Consider the following 21,708-nt stretch of genomic DNA (forward strand, 5'->3'; position numbering starts at 1 on the left):
AAGCTAAGTTTTTTTTATGACAATGACGTCACTCAGAAACACGCAATGGTCGTTAACTAATGTATATGTCGCATATTTTCTTGTTGTAAACTCAGCTCATCCCTTGAGGATACACACATACGCACTACCACCACACACACACACGTTTTCCAAACCACCATATTAGTAAGTCGTCTTAATTTTTTCTTGTCTTTTACTAATGTCCAAACGCAGTCGAATTATCACGTCGTTAGAGTCCACTGAAATCAATTTTCGAGAACTCTCAACTGAATGACTGACTCACTAAATCATGACCTAATAAAATCGATTTCTCATATAAAATATAATTGTCCCTATTCATGGAAGTGGCTAACCAAACTAATTTGTAATATGCACAAAATTGACTTTTTTCAAAGCAGAATATTAATTAAAGAGCTTTCTCGTGAACGATATACAGGGTGTCCGAGAAGTCCTTTCCTGATTACAATTGAAATTGAATTGAAATCAGGGAAAGACTTCTCGGACACCCTGTACTGTCATTTCATTTCATATAAGCAGCAAAATCATTAACTCTCAATTGGAAATGAGGTTTCCTAAAATTTATCGTAATCGTTTTCTCTGGCTCAATTCACTCTTTCATGGAAATTATTAAGCAAAATCTTTAGCCTCTCATAAGTCTCAACATTTATGAAACTCAAGTCCTAATTAACACAATTTCTCTCATCCGAAATCGGTATATCCACATTATGCCGTTAGGCAAAATGGTCAGGCTCCTAGACATGAGTTGCTCCAGTAAGGTTTTAAATAACTTTAGTAATTATGCTAAATTATGTCGTATTCTTGTACCCTGAAAATAAAAGGTTATCCCATTTGCAAGGAAATTGTTAGGTAAAATTAATCGCCAACCCAAAATTAATTTTCCATTTTTATCCCTAAATGACTTTTCGCATAATCCGAAATAAAGAAAATCTGAGCTTTTCGTCTTTGAACAATGAAGATTCAGTGTATGTAATTCAAATCGTTAAGTAAAACCGTTATCTCCGATATAAGATTTCCATATTTTGCGCAGAGATTAATTTCCATAAACTCAACATCACCTTACTAGATCTACCTTCCCTTATTTCAACTAAATTCTTGTCCAAAACCAGCTAATCAGTGTGCGTTTTACCGTTGTCAATGTTTTGTGACTCTAATTTTTCCTCTGTCTCACATACAATTGCATCGAGTGTGTGTATATAAATGATATACAGTGGAGTCTCTTTAATTCGAAGTCCAAGGGGACAAGAAACAATTCGAATTATGCAACAGACAAAACTCTCATTTTAAAGTAAAATCAAGGGAACAAAATAACTGTACTGCATATGAAAAACTAATTAACATGCAATGCACCTTACCTATAAAGCATCACATTTTCGTAAGGAATTAGAATAGGCGCCGCGATTCGACATTGTGCATAATGCACGCCAATAGATCACAAACGAAGCTTCTTACTTTTTGTCACTGTTTTAGTTGTTAAAAAGAATTGCACACATATCTCGTTCTTGCAAGTCATTTGCTAGTGGAAGACAGGGTTCAAGATCATTGACATTTCTACAGAAGGGATGGACACTTCCAGGTTATTGACAAGGTGGAGAAATGCGTATACCAACCATCTTCTACCGGATTCTCTATAACGGGAGGGAGACCAGCTGAGGTGGTATCAACAAAATTTCTTTTTCCCATGGTCGCTTCTGGATAAGATAACAGATAAATAAATCCAGTTGAAATTTGTCGAACACTGCAAATTTTTCCACTGTAAATACTTCGAATCATCCAAATAGGAGGTTCAAATGTTCGATTTACCCACGACTTTTTACCATCGTTTTTAATACAGTTTTCAAGGGAATAACCTTTGGTTCGAATTATCCAATAATTCGAATTATCCAAGTTCGAATTAAAAATATTCCGCTGTGTTCGGATTGAGCTAAACATCTTCAAGATTTCAAATTACTGCCGCTTAATATATATATATATCCAATGTGTTAAAATAAACATGATAATAATAACATATACTCCTTCTTCACTTTGGAGTGCAATTTGTTGAATTCGTACAAGTGAACAGGGTAGTTTTTCCTGTGATGACAATGTTGATCTAATAGCAATGATATGAAGACAACAGAAATAAATGAAAAGGTTTTGTTATACGCCTACAGGGACATGGGTTTAGAAGTAAATGCAGAGAAAACTATATAATTGGACATTCGCCGTGACAATAATACTGCAAATTAAGAATATGTTAAAATATCAAGTAATATTTTCGACAAAGTTGACCCTTTCAAATATCTAGGATCTACCTAGGTATATTAATAGACAAAAATCATATTTATAAAGACATTAAATATCAACTGAAAGCAGAGAATTCGTATTATTATCCAGCCTATGATTCGTATTATTATTAAGTTGCTTTGTTTTAACTTAATTATGTCGAAGAATTTGCACCTTAAAATATATAAAACGTCTAGTGTGCTAAATGATTAAGAAACATGGCCTTACCTTGAGGAAAGAACACAGTCTGCAAGTATTTGAAAATAAAATCCTGAGGCGAATATTTGGGAATAAAAGGGACGGAGCTGGGGAATGGCAGAAACTTCATAATGATAAATTGCCACTTACCAAACATTGTTAGGGTCATTATGTCTGGAAGGTCCAGACGAGTAGATCATGTAGCCAGAATTGGACAAAATATGAACGCTTTCAAAATTCCGGAAACCCAATCGGAAAAATACCAAGACGAAAACCTAAACGCAGATGGGAAGACAATATTAAGATGGTTCCCACAGAAATAGAAATACAAAGTAGAAAGAGGATCTAGGATTCTGTTCTGTGTATCAAGAAGCCAAATATAAAATTTGATACTGGCACATTCAGCAGTTTAGAAAGAAAGGCGTAATAACTGTAATCCCGTCCCTGTGTGCCTCATATTTATGATTCCTCCGTACTGAATTTAGAAAAAATAAATTACACATTCTGTTAAGCAAACTGTTGTCTATATATAATCCAACAATTCAAGAAAAACCAGAAGTCAAGAACTAGTAACATCTCCAATTTCCGAATTAGTGTACAACTTTCAAATTCACACAGTACAAAAGTAGAATTATGCTGTTTAAGACGTAGCTAGAAAATCAGTTTTCTTTTTCTATCAGAAGCAAAACCCTCATAGCAAAACTGGAAAGACACTAGAATGTTAGAACAGTGGTAAAAGTTATTTGTTATATGAGCGCTATTACCTGCAATTTGAATTATTTTAATTTTGTAATGTATATAATTTTAAAGTTATATTTTTCCTACTTTATAATAGAAGTACAACATCTGTCTCTTATGAAACTGATCCCTTATCGACCAAAGGCAGTCAATACTACCAGATAAATTTTATTTTATTATCGTAAGTCGGGTAGAGAAAATAAGCCTATTGAATTACTTGGCTATAATTTTTCGTCTTGTAGTTTGGAAATAACCGCATAATTTCTACATACATTGTTGATTTTCAACCAAATTTGGGACATATCTTTTATAGCACGTATAAAACCTAAGTTATCTTATTTTGTTCCAAACACATATTTTTTCTTTCAGAAATTCATATTTAGCCTATTATATAGAGGATGGTTACATGTAAAAGTATCCTCCATTTCGTCTAATTGGTCAATTTTACAATCTCGAATAAATCTATTGTAAAAATTATTTACTATTTATGTGTGGGCAATGATAACCATAAATTGTGAGTATTAGGTTTGAAAGTTCCGATATTTATTGCACACTTTTCTGTGCATTCAACGATAGATAACGTAGACTGATTTCTTGTGTAAATCTGGGAAAACTGAAGAATTTGGAAAAGTTCCTAACACACAAACTATTTTTGGAGTTTTATACAAAGTCATATCGTCGTATGAGAACCAGAGAAACGCAACTCCAAAAATGCTGTTTCCGTTTCCTTCATGTCTGGATATAATTTTGAAAGCCCCACTTGGTGTGAATGGAACATAACGTCATCTGTTTTCCTTCTCGATCATCTGTTGTAATGTAGCTTAATTATATTATTAAAAATACATTTTTCTAAGAAAATAATATTTTTGTCCTCTCGCCTGCAAACCTACGAAAATGGAGGTACGTTTCTCTTGTTCTCATGCGACGATATGAAGAAAAAAATAGAGAAAAAAAAGCTTGTATTGGGTGACGAGGTTAGATAGGTAGTTTTTGATAGTAAGTAAAATATATGATTAAGTTGCTTGAAGTCACTACGTATCCTAGACAAATATAATGACAATGGGGTCTTTGTTCTTTGATTTCGAAGAATAAAGACTTCGTTTGCCTCAATTTATTGTTTATGTACCTGATGCTAATGTAAAGAAAGGTCAATAGTGTGTTAAAATTATTGCCTACTAAGATCTTATTTTGTCTCGTTAGAAATAACCATGCAAGGAAAAAGACTTGTTCTTTTTTGTGCAAAGGCGTTTGTCTGATTTGTGATCTATGTTTCTATTTTAGTGGGCTCAGTGTTTCTCATTTTCTTCATTATTTCCATTGGTATTGTTTTCTATTTGCCCATTAATCACTGTCTTATTTTCTTTGTATTGATTTCTTAAATACTCAACAATTTAACAAGAGGAAGAGGAGGAGACAAGAGTGTTATCAGTGTCCAAGGGCAGACCTGTCTAGATTCACTGTGAACAAGTCACGCTCGCAGAGTCGCAGTATTGCAAGGTAAACTACGCGGTCGAACAGTTCCTTAGAATCCAGCAGTCGAGATTGAATATTCCCATACATAAAAGTGTCATATTCTTTTCAGAGTGAAAACACAGTGAAGGAAGAGTAGCACAAATACTTTAGAGACTGAAACCCTAATGATTCAGTGTAGAAGACAGATCAGATCATAACATTTTACATCTATGCAATTCACTATTTTATTACGTACAGTATGTGTAACACAATACACTTCCGCTTACCGATCCGGCAACAATCTTGAATTCATTCTTTTAATTTTATTTGAGCTCAAACAACTTTCTTCATTGCTTCCAGACGTTATTAAAATCACTTTTTAAATGTTTCAGAGAATTCAAATTCCAGTTGCCAGTTTTTTTTCTTTTTTTCAACCAGTGTTCTACTTCTGTGTTTAGTAACTACTAGAGTAGAACTGCTAGTTTAAGAGTTGAATATCCCAGTATTCCAATCGATTGAATATATGTTTCAGCAATATTGTTGATATGCACATTATTTTTTAAAGTATTCCAGTTTTAGATTTCTAAAATTGCTATAATATTAATACTTTCATAGTAGAATATACAATATATTATTTTATGTACACTCATGTCCAAAATTATTGTCGCATGTCTATAAATATGTTGTTCTAGGGATATAATTTGATAACTAATTTGCCCGGTGTTTCTTATAATGTTAGTATGTGTATAATCGGCAAAGACATGTATGTGGAAAATTTCATGTAAAAAGAGCAGTAAATAAGAACAATAAAATGAAAATAAAATTTTCTTGTCCATTTCGTAACATTTTATTTTACCCATTCTAATTTTCGTATTTATAATTCTTTTCTTATGAATTTTCCACAAATATACACTTCCTGAATATACACATAGTATCAGTATTAAAAGTACACTGCAAAATTATTATCAAATTATATTCTTATAAGAAGACAGTTATAGATATACGACAATAATTTTGGACATGAGTGTACATATTTTAACATATCCTTTTCTGTATCGAAACTTATATTTTTCTTTAGTGGTAAACGTGCTCAGATAGCATAATTATTAGAATTTGACAGAGTTAGATTAAATATACATTAATATAGAATTAAGTATATACATGCATGGATCAAAATAATGGAATCACTTATAGTTTGCAGATCACCAATTATTGAAGAGGATTGTCAACAAGGACGTAAGGATAATAAAGCAAAATTGATTGCGGAACTCAATCAGCACTGGAACAGCCTACTGCAAAATTCACAGTCCGCTGTGAGTTGCATAAATTTAATATTCGCAGTCAGGTTGATTTCAGCCATTCCATTCTTACGGACGGGACATTCTATTGACATGGTTTCTACTCGATTCCATAATTATCTCCATTCCACAATGAATCAGAAATATTCTGCTGTCTAACGGTGATACAACTTCATATTTAGTGGACACGTTTCATTTTCTTCAGGTGTTTCTATTATTTTGATATATATTTGTAATTTGCATAGGCATCTTCTCTAGAAATAACACATAGTTTGAAGCTAGAACTTACGCACTCAAGAATTAAATTCGTAGCATATCGATGGTTCTACGTATATTTCTTCTACTTAAGTAATATACATGTTTCGCCCTGTTTTAAAGCGTCTATTAAACTTTTTGTTACCCAACCATTCTTGTCACTGACACTTTTATAACGTTAGAAAAACAAACTGGAAAATACATAACTTATAATCATAACATGTTACATGCACACAATAGTGAATATTTCAGGGGTGGTGTTGGGGATATTCCTCCAGAAATGGTTTAAAATTGCCACTGGTGCGTATTATTGATCGTGCTCAACGTGGGCCATCAGTATTTTTTTCCGCAGTACTACTTTCACCCCCCCCCCATATCTGCCCCGAAGATAAATATGAACTCACCACTAGTTTCCAAACTAACATTTACTACTTATCTGCATCTATTCACCTTCTAACAACCTCCCCAATTTCCACTTTTTAAAAATTCTTATTATCTTCTTCAACTTGTTCAAAATTCACTCTTGTTCCAACTATATTTGCATCTTTAATCTCTAAGCTTGTCTCTTGATACAACCTTATACTTGCTTATCTGCCACGTTCCTGGTCCTCCTGGTTCCATTTGGGTTGACTTCCTTGTTATCTGTGGTTTTTCTTCGGTTCCTTAATAACTTTCTGCTTTCTAGAGTCCGAATTGATTGCTTCATTCACAAACTTCATGTTCCTAGATACGATCAGAAAAGGACGCTCTGCATATTGACTCAGTTCTTACAATCTATTCCTTCATTCCATCTTCCTGATACTGTTTATTGAATACATTAACCTTCAACTGGTGTAGTGAATTTTTAGTGCATAGTTAGTGACGTGAGGACCCTGAGACCATTTATTAATTATTAAATATTAAAAAGAGCACAATTACTTTTGAAAGACAAATTTGTTTTAAATATACATTGTAGCTATAGGACATAATGCACCATAAGTATAATAAAGAAATATAGCAATGTACATGGATATAGCATGTTCAAACCAGTCTGGTATAAGTTTCCTAATGTCAGTAAAGATAGCTTCGTATATGGCTACACTGATCCTGATATGCAAATTATAATAAATGAACTCCTCAAAATTATTGTCAATGGAAGGCAAGATATTTACAAATTTGTGAAATTTTTGAAGTATATATTAGTTTTGCCAATTTTGCAAAGGTCCGTTCTACCTTACTTCTCACTGCATCACTTTCACTTTCTGATATGAAACATGTAACAGGTAATTAACTTTTTCCTGTAAGTTCAGAATCATACACATTCACACTAGATGCGCCAGGGTTGTCAAATATATTGAACGAGAAAAAGTGATTATAAAGTTTTCAAAATGCATAAAATATGAACACTGACAAGATCATTCGTGGCTAAGCGGTTAGCGTACGCGCCTTTGGCGTGGGAGACCCGGATTCGATTCCCAGCGGGAGCTCATATGATTCGGATTTCACGTTGATCAGTAGGTCCCGTCTCATATAGCCTCGCTGCTGAAAGGGACGTTAAAACTCAAAATCAACTCAACTCACGAACACTGCCCTGGAACAAAATAGTAACACATATCCAATGATCTTTCCTTTATCGGTGAATCTGAATCAAATGACCCATTCACGGTTTTAGTCGGAAAATTTAAATTTGTAATTAATTCCCAAATTGTGGATGGAATGAAGAAAGTGGGAGGAAACGGAAGAACCCCGAGGAAACCCACGCACATGGTGTTTGTCCATCACAAAATTCACTTGGCGGGGGCTGGGATCGAACCCGGGACCCAAAGCACCAGAGGTGAACGCGCGAGCATGATTGAGAAATACTTTTCTTGCATAATTATTGTAGATATTGCAATGAAACTTGGCACCGCATTCTTAGCTTCAAGGAATGTTGTATTTTCGTACATGTAGTTGGGGCAGCACCAGGGCGCACTACATTAGAAAAAATAAAATGAATTGTTGGATTTAAAATTCCCAATTTTACCCCAATTTTCCCTTTTCTCGTACATCACACACAAACACATTCTCATGTCATCTCTTTGAAAGTATGTTTTATTCTGAAGAGAATGGCGTATAAGTCATGATACTCAAATAAATAGTACCGTTTGGATTCTCTTTATTTTATATCTCACTTTTCCCTATATGAAATTTGTTATCGTCAAACAAAACTGAGAAATATTTCCCCCCTCACAACTATTGTAGATATTGCAATGCAACTTTGCACATGTATTACGTATAAACCACAGTAGTTTCAAAGATATATTATACTTGGGTACCTTTAGCCAGGGCCGTACCATAGGGTGCTACAGTTGAAAAAAAGGACTTTTGGACGAGAAATTCTCAATTTTACCTTAAATTTCCCTCCTCTTATACATCATGTACACACGCGCATAGTACCATTTCGTCGTCGGCAATTCAAAACCTGCTATGTGCATTTTGCAGGAGAAGCGAAAAACAGTATCCTGGTTAGATTTTTCGCTTTATAAAAGTGATGTTATAAGTAATATTTGATGCTGCACGTAACTTGATATCTTCTCAAGTTACTTAATATTATTCGTTCTCAGACTCGATAGCACTTTATTAGCATAGGAGACCCGGGTTTGATTCCCGGCGGGAGCTCATGTGGTTCGGATTCCACGTTAATCAGTAGGTCCACGTCTCATATAACCTCGCTGCTGAAAGGGACACTAAACTAAATCAACTCAACTCAACTTGATAGCACTTTAGATGTAGTACGCTTTCGTGTTCTCGTGATTCGAATATTACCTAAGGAGGAACTCTTGCGATATCTTAATATTCAGATCCCGGATGTACGCAGAAATAACTCTGACCTGAAATTTCTTCATAAGATAGTTAACGGTCATTCCATGTCAAATCACTTAATTTTAAAACATGACCGTGCTTCAATGTCTCAGATTCTCTTCATTTTTTTATATATTAATACCAATGAAATTATGCTAAATTAATTTTTTTTTTCCGATTTCTTGGACGAGAAATGGGCCAGGGAGAAAATTTTGAAAAATGTAAATTTTGCTTCAATTTCACTTTCTCGCACTCAGCATCATGGAACTAAAATTACCATAACTTCCTTGTTTCTGAGGTTCTTGGGCTCATCCAGATGTCAAATGAAAGCTTAGTTTTTGATCTTTCAGCAAATTCTAAGTAACATTGCAAAACGTTACACTGTCAAACATGAATGACCATAAAAGCAAATTTTAGTTTTTTTTTCTTTTACAAATTGTGTCATTGCTCAAAAGTTACAACTATGAAACTTTTGAAACTTGTTTTGTACATTCATCTTAACACGTACATGGTATGGTTAAAAAATAAAGAGGGTGTTTTTTGTAGTTTTGTATTTATTATTTTTTATGTACGGAAATATACAGTTTTCAGTGTTGTTACAAATTGTATCATTGCTCGTAAGTTACAACTATGAACCTTTTGGTGATTATTACAAATCCTATCGACATAAATAAGAAACATTAGACTAATGCACATAGATGAAAACAATAAACATACATACCAGTAATACTTCTTAGAATTACATAGATTTACATACAGCATGTTGTATCCTATATTTCACAGCCCATTCTTTTCATTGATGATATGACATTATCTTTTAACTTCGCTTTCAGTTGCGTAAGTCCGGGCTTATTGGTTTGTCAGAAATGGAACAGGAACTTCCCAGATGATATTTTCAAAAGGTATCCAACAAAAGTCTTCATTTTTTGGCCAGTAGAATATAGAAGGCCCAATGTGATTCATGAATTGCACTCTCACGTACAAAGATAATGATTACAAAATACCAAGAGCACCCTTTTTGTACTTTAACCATTTCATGCATGTGCTAAAATAATCCTATAAAAAAGGTTTCAAGACTTTCACAATTGTAATTTACGCACAATGACACAATTTGTAACAAAATTTAAAACTGCATATTTCGGTACATGTAAAATAGCAATAAATAAATAAATAAATAAATAAATAAATAAATAAATAAAATAATAATAATAATAATAATAATAATAATAATAATAATAATAATAATAATAATAATAATAATAATAATAATAATTACAAAAATGCCTAAAGCACCCTTTTTATATTTTAACCATATCATGTATGGGCTAAGATGATTATGTTAAAAAGCTTCAAAAGTTTCATAGTTGTAACTTGCAAGCAATGACACAATTTGTAACAACACTTAAAACTCTTTATTTCTGTACATAAAAAAATATAATTACAAAAATACAGAAGAACACCCTCTTTAGTTTTTAACCACATCATGTGCTTGTTAAGATGAATGTACAAAAAAGTTTCAAAAGTTTCGTAGTTGTAATTTTTGAGCAACGGCACAGTTTGTAAAAACCCTATAATTTGCTTTCTGTGCCCCTTAATGTTTGACAGTTTAACCTTTTGCAAGGTTACTTAACATCTGCTGACAGAGAAAAAATTAAGATTTCATTTGACACTTGGATGAGCTCAATAACTTCAAAAATAAGGAAATTATGGTTATTTAGTTCCATGATGCTGAGTGCCAAAAGGTGAAATTGAAGCAAAATTCCCTTTTTTCAAAAATTTCTCCCCGGCCTATTTCTCATCCAAAAATCGAAAAAAAAAATGTAATTTAGCATAATTTCATTAGTATTTATGTATGAAAAAAATGAAGAGAATCTGAGACATTGAAGCACAATGCTCTAGGTGATTTGACATGGAATAACCCTTAATGGGAACTTAAGATCGGAAATTCTACTTCAAGAACTATCCTTACGTGTCCCTTCCCGCAAAACGAGGAATACTGATCCAACCATTCCATTTTGTCTGTCCCAGGTTGGCAATTATACAGATGTCTCTCTCTCTCTTTTTTTAACAGAATACCGAACAACTAACAACTGATGCAGGCCCGTATCCAAGGGGGAACTAATAGGGGCTCTCCCCTAAATTTTCACTGGCTCCCTAAAATTTTCACGGTAGGCTTGCAAATCAACTATAATATGCTGATAAATTATAATATGTTTGGATCGGCCCCCGTAACTTCTACCGCCTCCCCGCCTACATTTTGAAGTGGATAGCGGCCTGAACTGATGTGAACATATATTTTTAGAGGTGCCCGGTGTTTGACAATGTAACTAAACGCGTGTTGGCCAAATAGGGGCCTAATATTACTTTTGCATTCTTTGTGGACATTGCTGTTGTTATTGTTGTTGATACTTTATTTCTATTTTTTCATATTTGTTAATATTTCCCTGTAACAAATTGTGCCGTATCTAGGATTTTGTTCCATAAATAAGTAAATAAATATACTAAAACAAATGAAATACATTTGTTAACCATCTAACAAAATTCATGGGGTTCATCTATATACATAAGGTGTGATCAAAAAAGTACGATGAATGATAGGGATGCGCACGAGTCGAGTCGAGTCGAGATTTAAGCCTGTCTCGACTCGTCTCGAAAAAATGTCGTCTCGACTCGAAAATATTTTTCTGTCTCGACTCGTGTCTCGACTCGACAGTCTCTGTCTCGACTCGACTCGAATTCGAGTCGAGACGTCTCGTAATTCGAGTCGAGACAAAATATAAGAGTTAAAATATACGCGCACATCAGCCACACCAATATGTCTACCTACCTAATTGTCAGTATGTGGACCTTTGGCACGGATAACAACGGCAACACGTCTTGGCATGCAAGCAATGATCCTTGGTAGGTGGCTGGAGAGAGTTGACACCACATATGCACACACACTTCACCTAATTCCCGTAAATTCCGGGGAGGGAATGATGCGCTCTGACGTCACGTTCAATCACATCCCAGATGTGTTCGATTGGGTTCAGATCCAGCGAGTAGGGGCCAGAACATCACTTGGAATTCGCTTCGGCGCTCCTCGAATCCCCCCCCCCATCACACTCCTGGCCTTGTGACATCGTGCATTATCTTGTTGAAAAATGCTATTACCGTTGGGAAAGATGGTCGTCATGAAGGGGTGTACGTAGTCTGCAAGCAGTGTGCAATACGCCTCGGCCGTCATGGTGCCTTGCTCGAGCTCCACTAGACACATGGTTGCTCACGTGAATGTTTCCCAGATAATAATTATGCCTCAGCCAGCTTGTCTCCGTCCCGCAGTACAGATGCCAAGGAGCTGTTCCCTTGGAATACGACGAATTCGCACCCTACCATCGTCATGATGAAGAAGTTATTGGGATTCATCAGACAATGCAACGCTCTGCCACTATACCAAGGTCCAATGGTGATGGTCACGTATTCATTACAGTCGTAATTGCCGATATCGTGGTGTTAACATTCGCACGTGAATGGGTCGTCGGCTGCGGAGGCCCATTGTTAGGAGTGTTCGGTGCACTATGTGTTCAGACTAGTGTTGTGAAGGCCTGCGGAAAAACGGAAATTTTGGGTAAAAAAACAGCTTTATACGGTTTCCCTGAACTTGAAAAAAGAAGAAAAAAAAACGGAAAAGGATAAAATTGAAATTTTCGATTATTTTATTATATTATGCTTTCAAAATTAAATATATTTCCAGTATTTACTAGTTTAGGGTTAAGATAATTGAGTACCTATGTTTCTTGTATTAGAATAGGGAAATTTTGTGCACAACTCATCCAAACACTTCAAAGTTAGCACCGTGATAGAATGGAGGTATAGCTACAAAAGAAACTAAACTATAATCCTAGTTAACTTGATTAGTATAGACGCATTAAAATTATCTCGATCAATCTTTTAAGTTCCCCCTTGATGGCAGGAAAGTGTTAAAATAACAGGGCCAGAATCATTTTAGTTAATATGTTAAATCAAACATGTATTTTATAGATGTCTTCCTTGTTCTATGTAAAATTTCTGGAAATTTTGAATCCATTAGAAAATATCATTTGTCCGGAAATATTGGCAAAAACAGGAAAATATAGTTTAAAAACTACTTCTTGGCCTGATGCTAGTCATCTTACTTGCTGTAAGATGTCTGCAGCATAGAGTAGGAAGTCAAAAATCCGAACTAATTTGGACCACAAGTAGTTCTGATTTTCGAAAAAGACCAAGAAAATGCCATTTAGGCTTACATATACTGTAGGGTATGTTCTTCTATCGATACAGTGGTTATTCAGTACATACAGTAATTACAATACCGTACGAAAAGCTACTTACATTTAATGTTTCTGAAGAACTTGCTCGTATACTAAATTACACTGATCTTGTAAGTCACACTTAAAACTTATAGCCCTAAGAGAAAATAAAAAAAAAAAAATAAAAAATATGTCAAACAATTACGTATAGATGAACTTTTGTAAAAACACTGACTTCACACAACGTCGACGGACACACTATTGTTTGTTTATGGCTAGCGTTATATTAAGACAAAATGTAAAAAGCTTCTAGGAACCACGTTCGGATTTTTGACGTTCGGATTATCGACGTCCTATTGTATATACAATGTATTTCGCTAACTGAAAAATACTTAAGGCAACAAGATTTAATTCTACTTGTTATTTTTCTGATTTCTGGTAAAATCCCTCTTTATTCTTTGTATATTTTTCGAATAACTCAAAAAGAGAGATGATCTTATTTACATGTACACATATATACCGCGTGAGTAAATTTGAGCAGCGAGAAATATATTAAAGGATTGAGTATGTGAAACTTCCGTTCGTTATTATTACAGACTAGCAGAATACCCGTTTTTCGCACGGGGAGAACACGCTTCATTTTGGACACAAGAGCACTAAAAATATCACCAATGAACTTATGGAGCCCCAAAACTATGAAATCGACATTAATATCTGTAATTTTCAATTATATTTACATGTCACCATTCCCCCCTAAAGTACTAATGGGACTGAATTTGGATTTAAACGGCCGGAAGTGTCACTGTTCATCTCAGCGACCCCGAAAACTATCGATTCGACAGTAATATCTGTCTTTTTTCCTCTCCCCTTCCCTCAAGTCGCATTTTCAAAGTGAAATAAAAACCATCCCGAACCTCATCTAGGTTGAAAATTTTAACGAGGTCGGTCTGATGATTCAAGAGTTATTAAGTTAGAAACATAGTCACTTTCATTTTGATTGTAATAGATAATCTGTCGCACTAGAAAACATGTATTTGTTTACATACAGGATTTTGCATAAAGTTTATATAAGTATCTATATTAAAATATTAAATAATAGTAATTATATGTTTTAGTGCATGAGTATTAGTGAAATTTGCCTATTGCTCTTTCTCTTAGGAAGTAATTTGCTTAAAATTAACAAATCTTCATCAGACCAAAGAGCATATTGAGAACTCAGTTTTATTCAAGAGATCTATTTGTTGCAACAGAACACTTCATGTTGGTAGGCTTGTATGTAACTGTAATTAATGCATGTAACTGTATGTAACTGTATGTAACTGTAACTGTAACTTCTGTAATCAATGCACCTAGGGTGGTCCTTAATTACATGGCGATTTTGTTTTCGAAATTCTTTGCTCCCAACCTCTAAATTGGTTCCATATCGGACCGAATTTATCCATGAAAAAAATGGGCTCAATCGGAGAATATTTAACCGAACCCCAAGCGACCTAAAGTTTGAATGCATATCCAATATGTTAATATATAGAAAAAGTCTGGAATAAACCCTTCTTACTTTAAAGCGGCTAAAGGGAAAGGGACCAAATCTTGGATACAGGGATTGGAAGTAATCCACGTATGACCCTGAGAAATAGCATGATGGCGGCCATTTTGTTTTCGGACCCAAAATTTCAAATGGAAATGATGTTTTGTGACATCGTTTTTGGGTAACCTTTCATTATATAAAAAAAAAAACTTCCTATATTTTCAACTTATCTCTGGTCATTTAAGTCTTTTTAGCTTTGAAATAATAGTTTATTATCTTTCAATATTGTTTCTTTCTTTATAGGTTACTGAAATATTAATAAACTATTACATACATGTAACAAGGAAATAATTATATATGTTGTTATATAATTACATCCCGTCGAAATACACACCAGCCTAAATTGAAATTATTTATATGAAATGAAATTACATAAATAATATAATGAATGTTTAAAATGAGAATAAAAGAAAGCTGAAGGCTGTGGATAACTAGCCAAATTCTACTGCATCATAAACCAATTTTTGTAGCATCTGGATACTTTTTTCTGTGTTCACTGACTATCTGCAATATGTATTGTTTCTCTTTTTCGTCCTTTGTTAAGATGTTCCCGTATTCTTGTATCAGTTTCACACCTCTCTCTGCAACATCATTCACCACCACAATGTTTTTCAGTATATTCAACCCACGTTGAAAGTTCACATCTTCTTTCCAAGTAGATGGGCCTGTGCATTTCTTTCTTTATGGTTTAATTCAAATAAGGGAAACTATTCAATAATCTTATAAATCTGCAGCCCGTACAGAGATATAAACTCACAGAATATTAAGTTTTATTACTTCGAAGTTTTTATTTTCCATAGTTGATAATTATTACATTTTCAGAGATAAGTGGAAAATAAAAGCAGACGTCTGTTTGTCGTCAAAAGCTATCTCAAAATGATATATCATACGAGGTCGTTTCTATTTAAAATTTTGTGACCGAATCCAAGATGGTGGACTTAAAGATATGCCTCATCTCGGTCACTACTCAATATCAGGTATGGATGTATTCTACAACCTCTATTCAAGATATGATTTCTTTCCCTCAGCCATTTTTAAGTTACAAGAGTTTATTACAAACTTTTGCCATATACTATACATTGTAAATGCATTCAGATTTTTAGGTCGCTTGGGGGTCTGTTAAATATTCTTCGATTGAGCCCATTTTTTTCACAGATGAATTTGGTCCGACATGGAACCAATTTAGGGGTTGGGAGCAAAGAAATTCAGAAATCAAAAATTAAGAACCACCCTAATGCACACCCACAAATAAAGGACATAACAGAAATAAGTGCAGACTATTAATATTCAACTAGCTGAACTTGCGCTCTCTACACAGCGCATCATTCACATATGAGCATGAATCTCCTTGTCATTCCTCATATCTGTACATGTACCTTTACAGATACAAGTAAAGAACACCTTCGTAAATATCGGCAAGGGTTATCATAAAGGGGAAAGTTTTTCGACTATTTTTTTCAATATCTCGCACCGTTTGCAGTATTTGAGCCGACTTGTGGTTGGAATTTCTAATTCATATATGATCAGTGTTTTCTTTCTTTTTGCATGCATTATGTAATAAGTAAATAAATTACACACACAATTAATTATGTCAGTTATGTACGGAGTTCGTTAGAAAAATCTCCAAACAATAAAGATTCATCTTAGACTGAAGAAATGTTTATCCTTCGTTTTCTTATCATTTGGCCATTATCATGAAGCAAACACCTGAGATGTATACAACCCCTATATACAACTATGTGATGTTGGAATATATAACTCGTATGATATGAAACTTTACTTTAAAAAAAAAATCAGTACTTCCAGTGTACCCCTAAAAATTTAATAAAGAACTAATGGCCACATTTTTTTAAATATTAATTAGAACTGGACAATTTATACAAAATTTGGAATCGACCAATGAAAACGGCACGTTTCTAGCGCTTGTAGGTTCCATGTCTCATTGTCGAAAGGACTGGAGACAAACATATAAACTTTTCTGTGGGGACAAACATTTACGCGTAAATCTAGTATTTTAATACAGATAATAATTGGAATAGTTTTATTTTCGAGTGCAATATTTTAATATTCGCAATATTAAAATTTTTGAACTTTTATTTTTCACCACAGACAACTCGTACGTGTACGACACATGTGCACTATCCATGCATAAGCCGTACATTTGCACATGTGCATTTGTGTGGATGATGAACACATGCATAACCCGTGCATAAGCTGTACACGTGAATTTGCGTGGATGAAGCACACATACATAACCCGTGTATGTGCACATGTGCATTTACGTGGGTTATGCACACGTTCATAACCAGTGATTAAATCGTGCATGTGCACATGTGCATTTGCATGGATAAAGTACACATTTACATAACCCGTGCCTAAGCCGTTACATACACATGTGCATTTGCGTGGATGAAGCACAAGTACAGAACCCGTGCTTAAAGCCGCTATGTGCACATGTGCATTTGCATGGATGAAGCACACATTTATATAACCCGTACTGTAGCTGTTATGTACACATGTGCATTTGCGTGGATGCATCGCACGTACGGAACTCGTACTTAAGCCGTTATGTGCACATGTGCATTTGCATGGATGAAGCACATACTTATATAACCCGTGCCTAAGCCGTTATGTACGCATGTACATTTGCGTGGATGGAGCACACATTTATATAACCCGTGCTGTAGCTGTTATGTACACATGTGCTTTTACGTGGATGCAGCGCATGTGCATAACCCATGCTTGAGCAGTGGATGTGCACATGTGCATTTGCGTGGATGAAGCACATTTAAATTACCGGTGCTTAAGCCGTTGTGTGCACATGGGTGTTTGCACGGCTACTGCATGTGTGTATAATACGTCCATAATACCGTGCAAGTGTATACTTTTACTTTCATTTTTTTACTCTCATTCTCATCAACAGAAAGTAACCTCCATTTTTGGTAGGTGTCGTTTTTCCTCCAGACGGTGTTATAGAGACTTTTTGACGAACAAGAGCTGAATGATTGTAAAAACTCCATAACGTCCACTGAGCTAGGATACAATATCAACAGGTGGCAGCATTGTACTGATGTAACTACTGTCAGACAGTTCATAGGTTTACAAAATTATTTTCGCGACCGATTACAGTAGAATATGTTGCGTTATTTGTTATTTGGTAAATATGTCAAGGATACTACCTAAAGCTTTGCTCGTTTCAAATAATAAACTACAAAACTAAAATTCTCACCAACAATCATTAGTTACTTGTTATATACTTTGAAGGTGATGTCTTTGCAGTTCTCGGTTATCAGCAGCACCAACTTACTATGAGCGTCTGAAAGTTCTCGAAAGACATGCCTTACGTCTGGCCTACTCTCTCGCTTTCGATACTCCCACTGCTGAAATATATCGTCGTGCGCAATTTCCAACCATTTTGCTACACCTCCACCATCTACGCCAACGCTACATAGCGACACGAATCCAATTGGCACATCCCATCGTCCATGAGCTCTTAGACCAAGTTCCTGCTGTACCACGCTATGCCTACCCACCACTGGATCATCTCTTAGCAATATACGAAAGTACCGAAGCCATAGATCAGTATAATCCTGACCGCCGTATCTACCACGAAAACCCACATATATATTGCCCATAACCTCCGTACATGTGCTCAAGAAACATTTTAACACAATAGCCAACTCTGACGCATTCACGTCAACTTGATTTTGCTATTGGTTCCCTACTTCAATCCACATTATTATATAGCCTGAAATCATTCTCCATGTCCTATAAATCAAAAGGTTGAAAAATCTCTGGCCACAGAGAAGGTGTTGCCTTCTACGGCCCGCCCATCCATTGGATGGGAATGAAACTCTTGCTAAAAAAAATTAAAAAAAATGCAGTTCTCGGATCTATCTGCTGTGACGTACCACACGTCAGAACGGCTGTTTTTTGCTACCTTCCTGCTCCTCATCCCGGGTTTTTTCTCTTGCCTTACTTTCGAGCACTCTACGTCAGACTAATCAAGCCAAGGGCGTCGAGTGCTACGAGTTCGGCACCTGAAACTACTCAACCTTGACGGCTATCCAAACGGGTCGTCTCACCTTACATTTTTCATCTCATAGCATCACATCATCGCATTACTAGCTAGCACGGCTTTGTGCCCCTTGATCGGCTTTTCTGATGGCGGACCCTGGCTTAGTTTCTGGACAATCCTTAGAATGTCGTCACGATTTTTTACCGCCAGTGGTCCCTGGTCCAGCTGGCCACTCTGCGAAGGTAGAGAAGCGGAAAGACCGCAAAGAGAGACATCGCCAAAACTCTGAATGCTCTACTGCTTCCGCAGCTTCTGGCACTTCAACTCGGACGAGGTCTCGATCACCTCAGAGTCGTACGAGTTTCGCTGCCAAGGTAAAACACTCACCACCAGCTAAGAAACACAACTTTATTTCCGCCTCTGAATCTTCAGATATGGAAGCCGAAGGCACTTCAGCAGTACGCAAATCATCTGACAAAATCATTTCATGAAACGCTACTCCATCTCTGCACTCTTTCCTACTCCAACACTATGATTCTAAGTTCTCCAACGAAAAACTCATCATCTTGCAATTACGAAAATATCTACCTAGCCTCCCACTTCACGAAGTAGTCAAAACACGCAATGGCTATATCTTCAAGTCTCCCGATCCAAATTTCGCAACTACTGTTCGCAACAAAGCATCCTTTGAAATATTCGGTAAACAATCAATCCTCACCAACCTCACATCTTCCCGTCGTAAACAACCTCCTCCTCCGAAGCGACCCCCCATGTTATCTGTTGTTATTCGAGGAGTCGATCCTAGCTATTCAGATGAGGAAATTACGGATGAATTACAATCCGAAGGGCACACGATTCACAAAATCATCCGCATTCGTAACAACAGCGGGGCCACCTACATGGTGCGTGTCCTTACACCATCACAGGAAACTATTGACCGCCTTCTTACCCAAGGTGCATACATCTATAAACGCAGACACCGCGTGGAACCTTCCCGGTCACCTGCACCTATGCCACTCAGGTGTGAGAAATGTCAGGCGTACAACAGCCATTCAACGGCCCAATGTACAAACCCTGCTGTCTGTGGCTATTGCTCCGGTCCACACCAAACACGTCTCTGTCCGAATATGCAGCTCCCTCCTCAGTGTTCTACCTGCAAAGATCAGCATCCTTCTTATAGCTACAAATGTAAAAGTAAATCTCTTCCTGACCAGGCACATTCTGAATTAGTGGCTCCCTTACGCACACAGTCAACCTCAACAAACACAGATCAGCATGTTGATGATCCCGTGACAGTAGGCAAATTGTTGGAATTCCTTACAAAAAACATTCACCCCTTCCATAGACAGCATGTTCTCCAACAACTCACCTTAGCAGCAAAACAAACCTTTAACGTTTCTCTGTATGCTACGTATTCAAATAATTACGTTCATTTTCATACCATTCGATACGAAACTACAGTCTAACTTCATACGCATCATGGATTTAAACTTTTTATTTCTCAACATCCCTCACTCCCTAAAAACAAAGACCTTTTCCAGGCAGTACTATTAGAGGAGCATATCACTGTATTTCTTCTAAACGAAACTTTTCTCAAAAAGTCCATCTCGTGCAGAACCCCTCGCTATGACTTGATTCGACATGACAATACCCTACCAACCCTTCGCGCTAACGGTGGAGCTGCTATTGGGTTTCGCAATAATCTGCCATACAGACAGCACTCTTATCCTCACCTGCAATTACCTGAATATGTCATCACCACTATTTATTTCAAGTCCATAGCAATTACCTTCGATACAATCTATGTTCGACCTGGCAATCCCATTCCAACCGCCTTCTTTTCATATATATCCGATACGTACAAACACTTCATTATCCTTGCAGATATAAACCTCCACAGTCGATCAACCCAGGAACGCACTCAGTTTTGCGACTTCATCACCACTCATACAACTGGCATACTACTTGCACTTCCTTCTCCTACTCGACCAATCTCAAACACCACGCCAGACATCGCACTTACTTCCAATACATTAGCTACTCATTGCACTGTCACAGTCTTAGATTTGCTCGGTAGCGATCATGCTCCTATCAAACTGACCTACCATACGGGTCTTGCATTTCCATCACATTTGCCTACTTCTCGAGTCACACCTCGATATGACAAGGCCGACTGGCTTAATTATCGTACTTATATATCTTCTACCATAGAACCCTACCAAGGCCCAGTCACTTCTGATGATCTTGCTGAACAAATCGGCACTCTCACTACAGCAATCCAGCGCGCATCTACACTCTATATCCCGCAATCTCCATCCGTTCCATATCGCCCCAAACTTCCACCCCATTATCTTGCTCTGGTTCGACGCTCTCGCCAATGCTATCGCAACTATCTTCGCACACGTAATCCTGATACCCTTATACTTCATCATCAATTGCAGCGTACTGTCCGGAATTATCTCTCCGCCTATAAACAACGCCAGTGGATTAAAACATGCAATAATCTAGCAGACACTTCACATTCAACAATCTATTGGAAACGTTTCAACGCTTTATGTGGCAAAACCACTAAGACAACATATCCTCTCCTTGTTCATGATAAGCCGCTCCAATCAGATCTAGACATATCAAATGCCTTTGCTGATCACCTCCAAAGCATCTTTACCCCATCAGTTTCCGATCATACCTACCGCACTCATCCTACTGCTCAAGTCAACACTGATTCACCTCAATTACAGCCCAACATCACTCACACTCTTCCGCAGCATGTTCTCACTGTTCCTATTACACCTA

The sequence above is a fragment of the Thermobia domestica genome, chromosome 6 (genome assembly GCF_964235325.1).
Source record: "Thermobia domestica chromosome 6, izTheDome1.hap1.1, whole genome shotgun sequence".
Classification (NCBI taxonomy): domain Eukaryota; kingdom Metazoa; phylum Arthropoda; class Insecta; order Zygentoma; family Lepismatidae; genus Thermobia; species Thermobia domestica.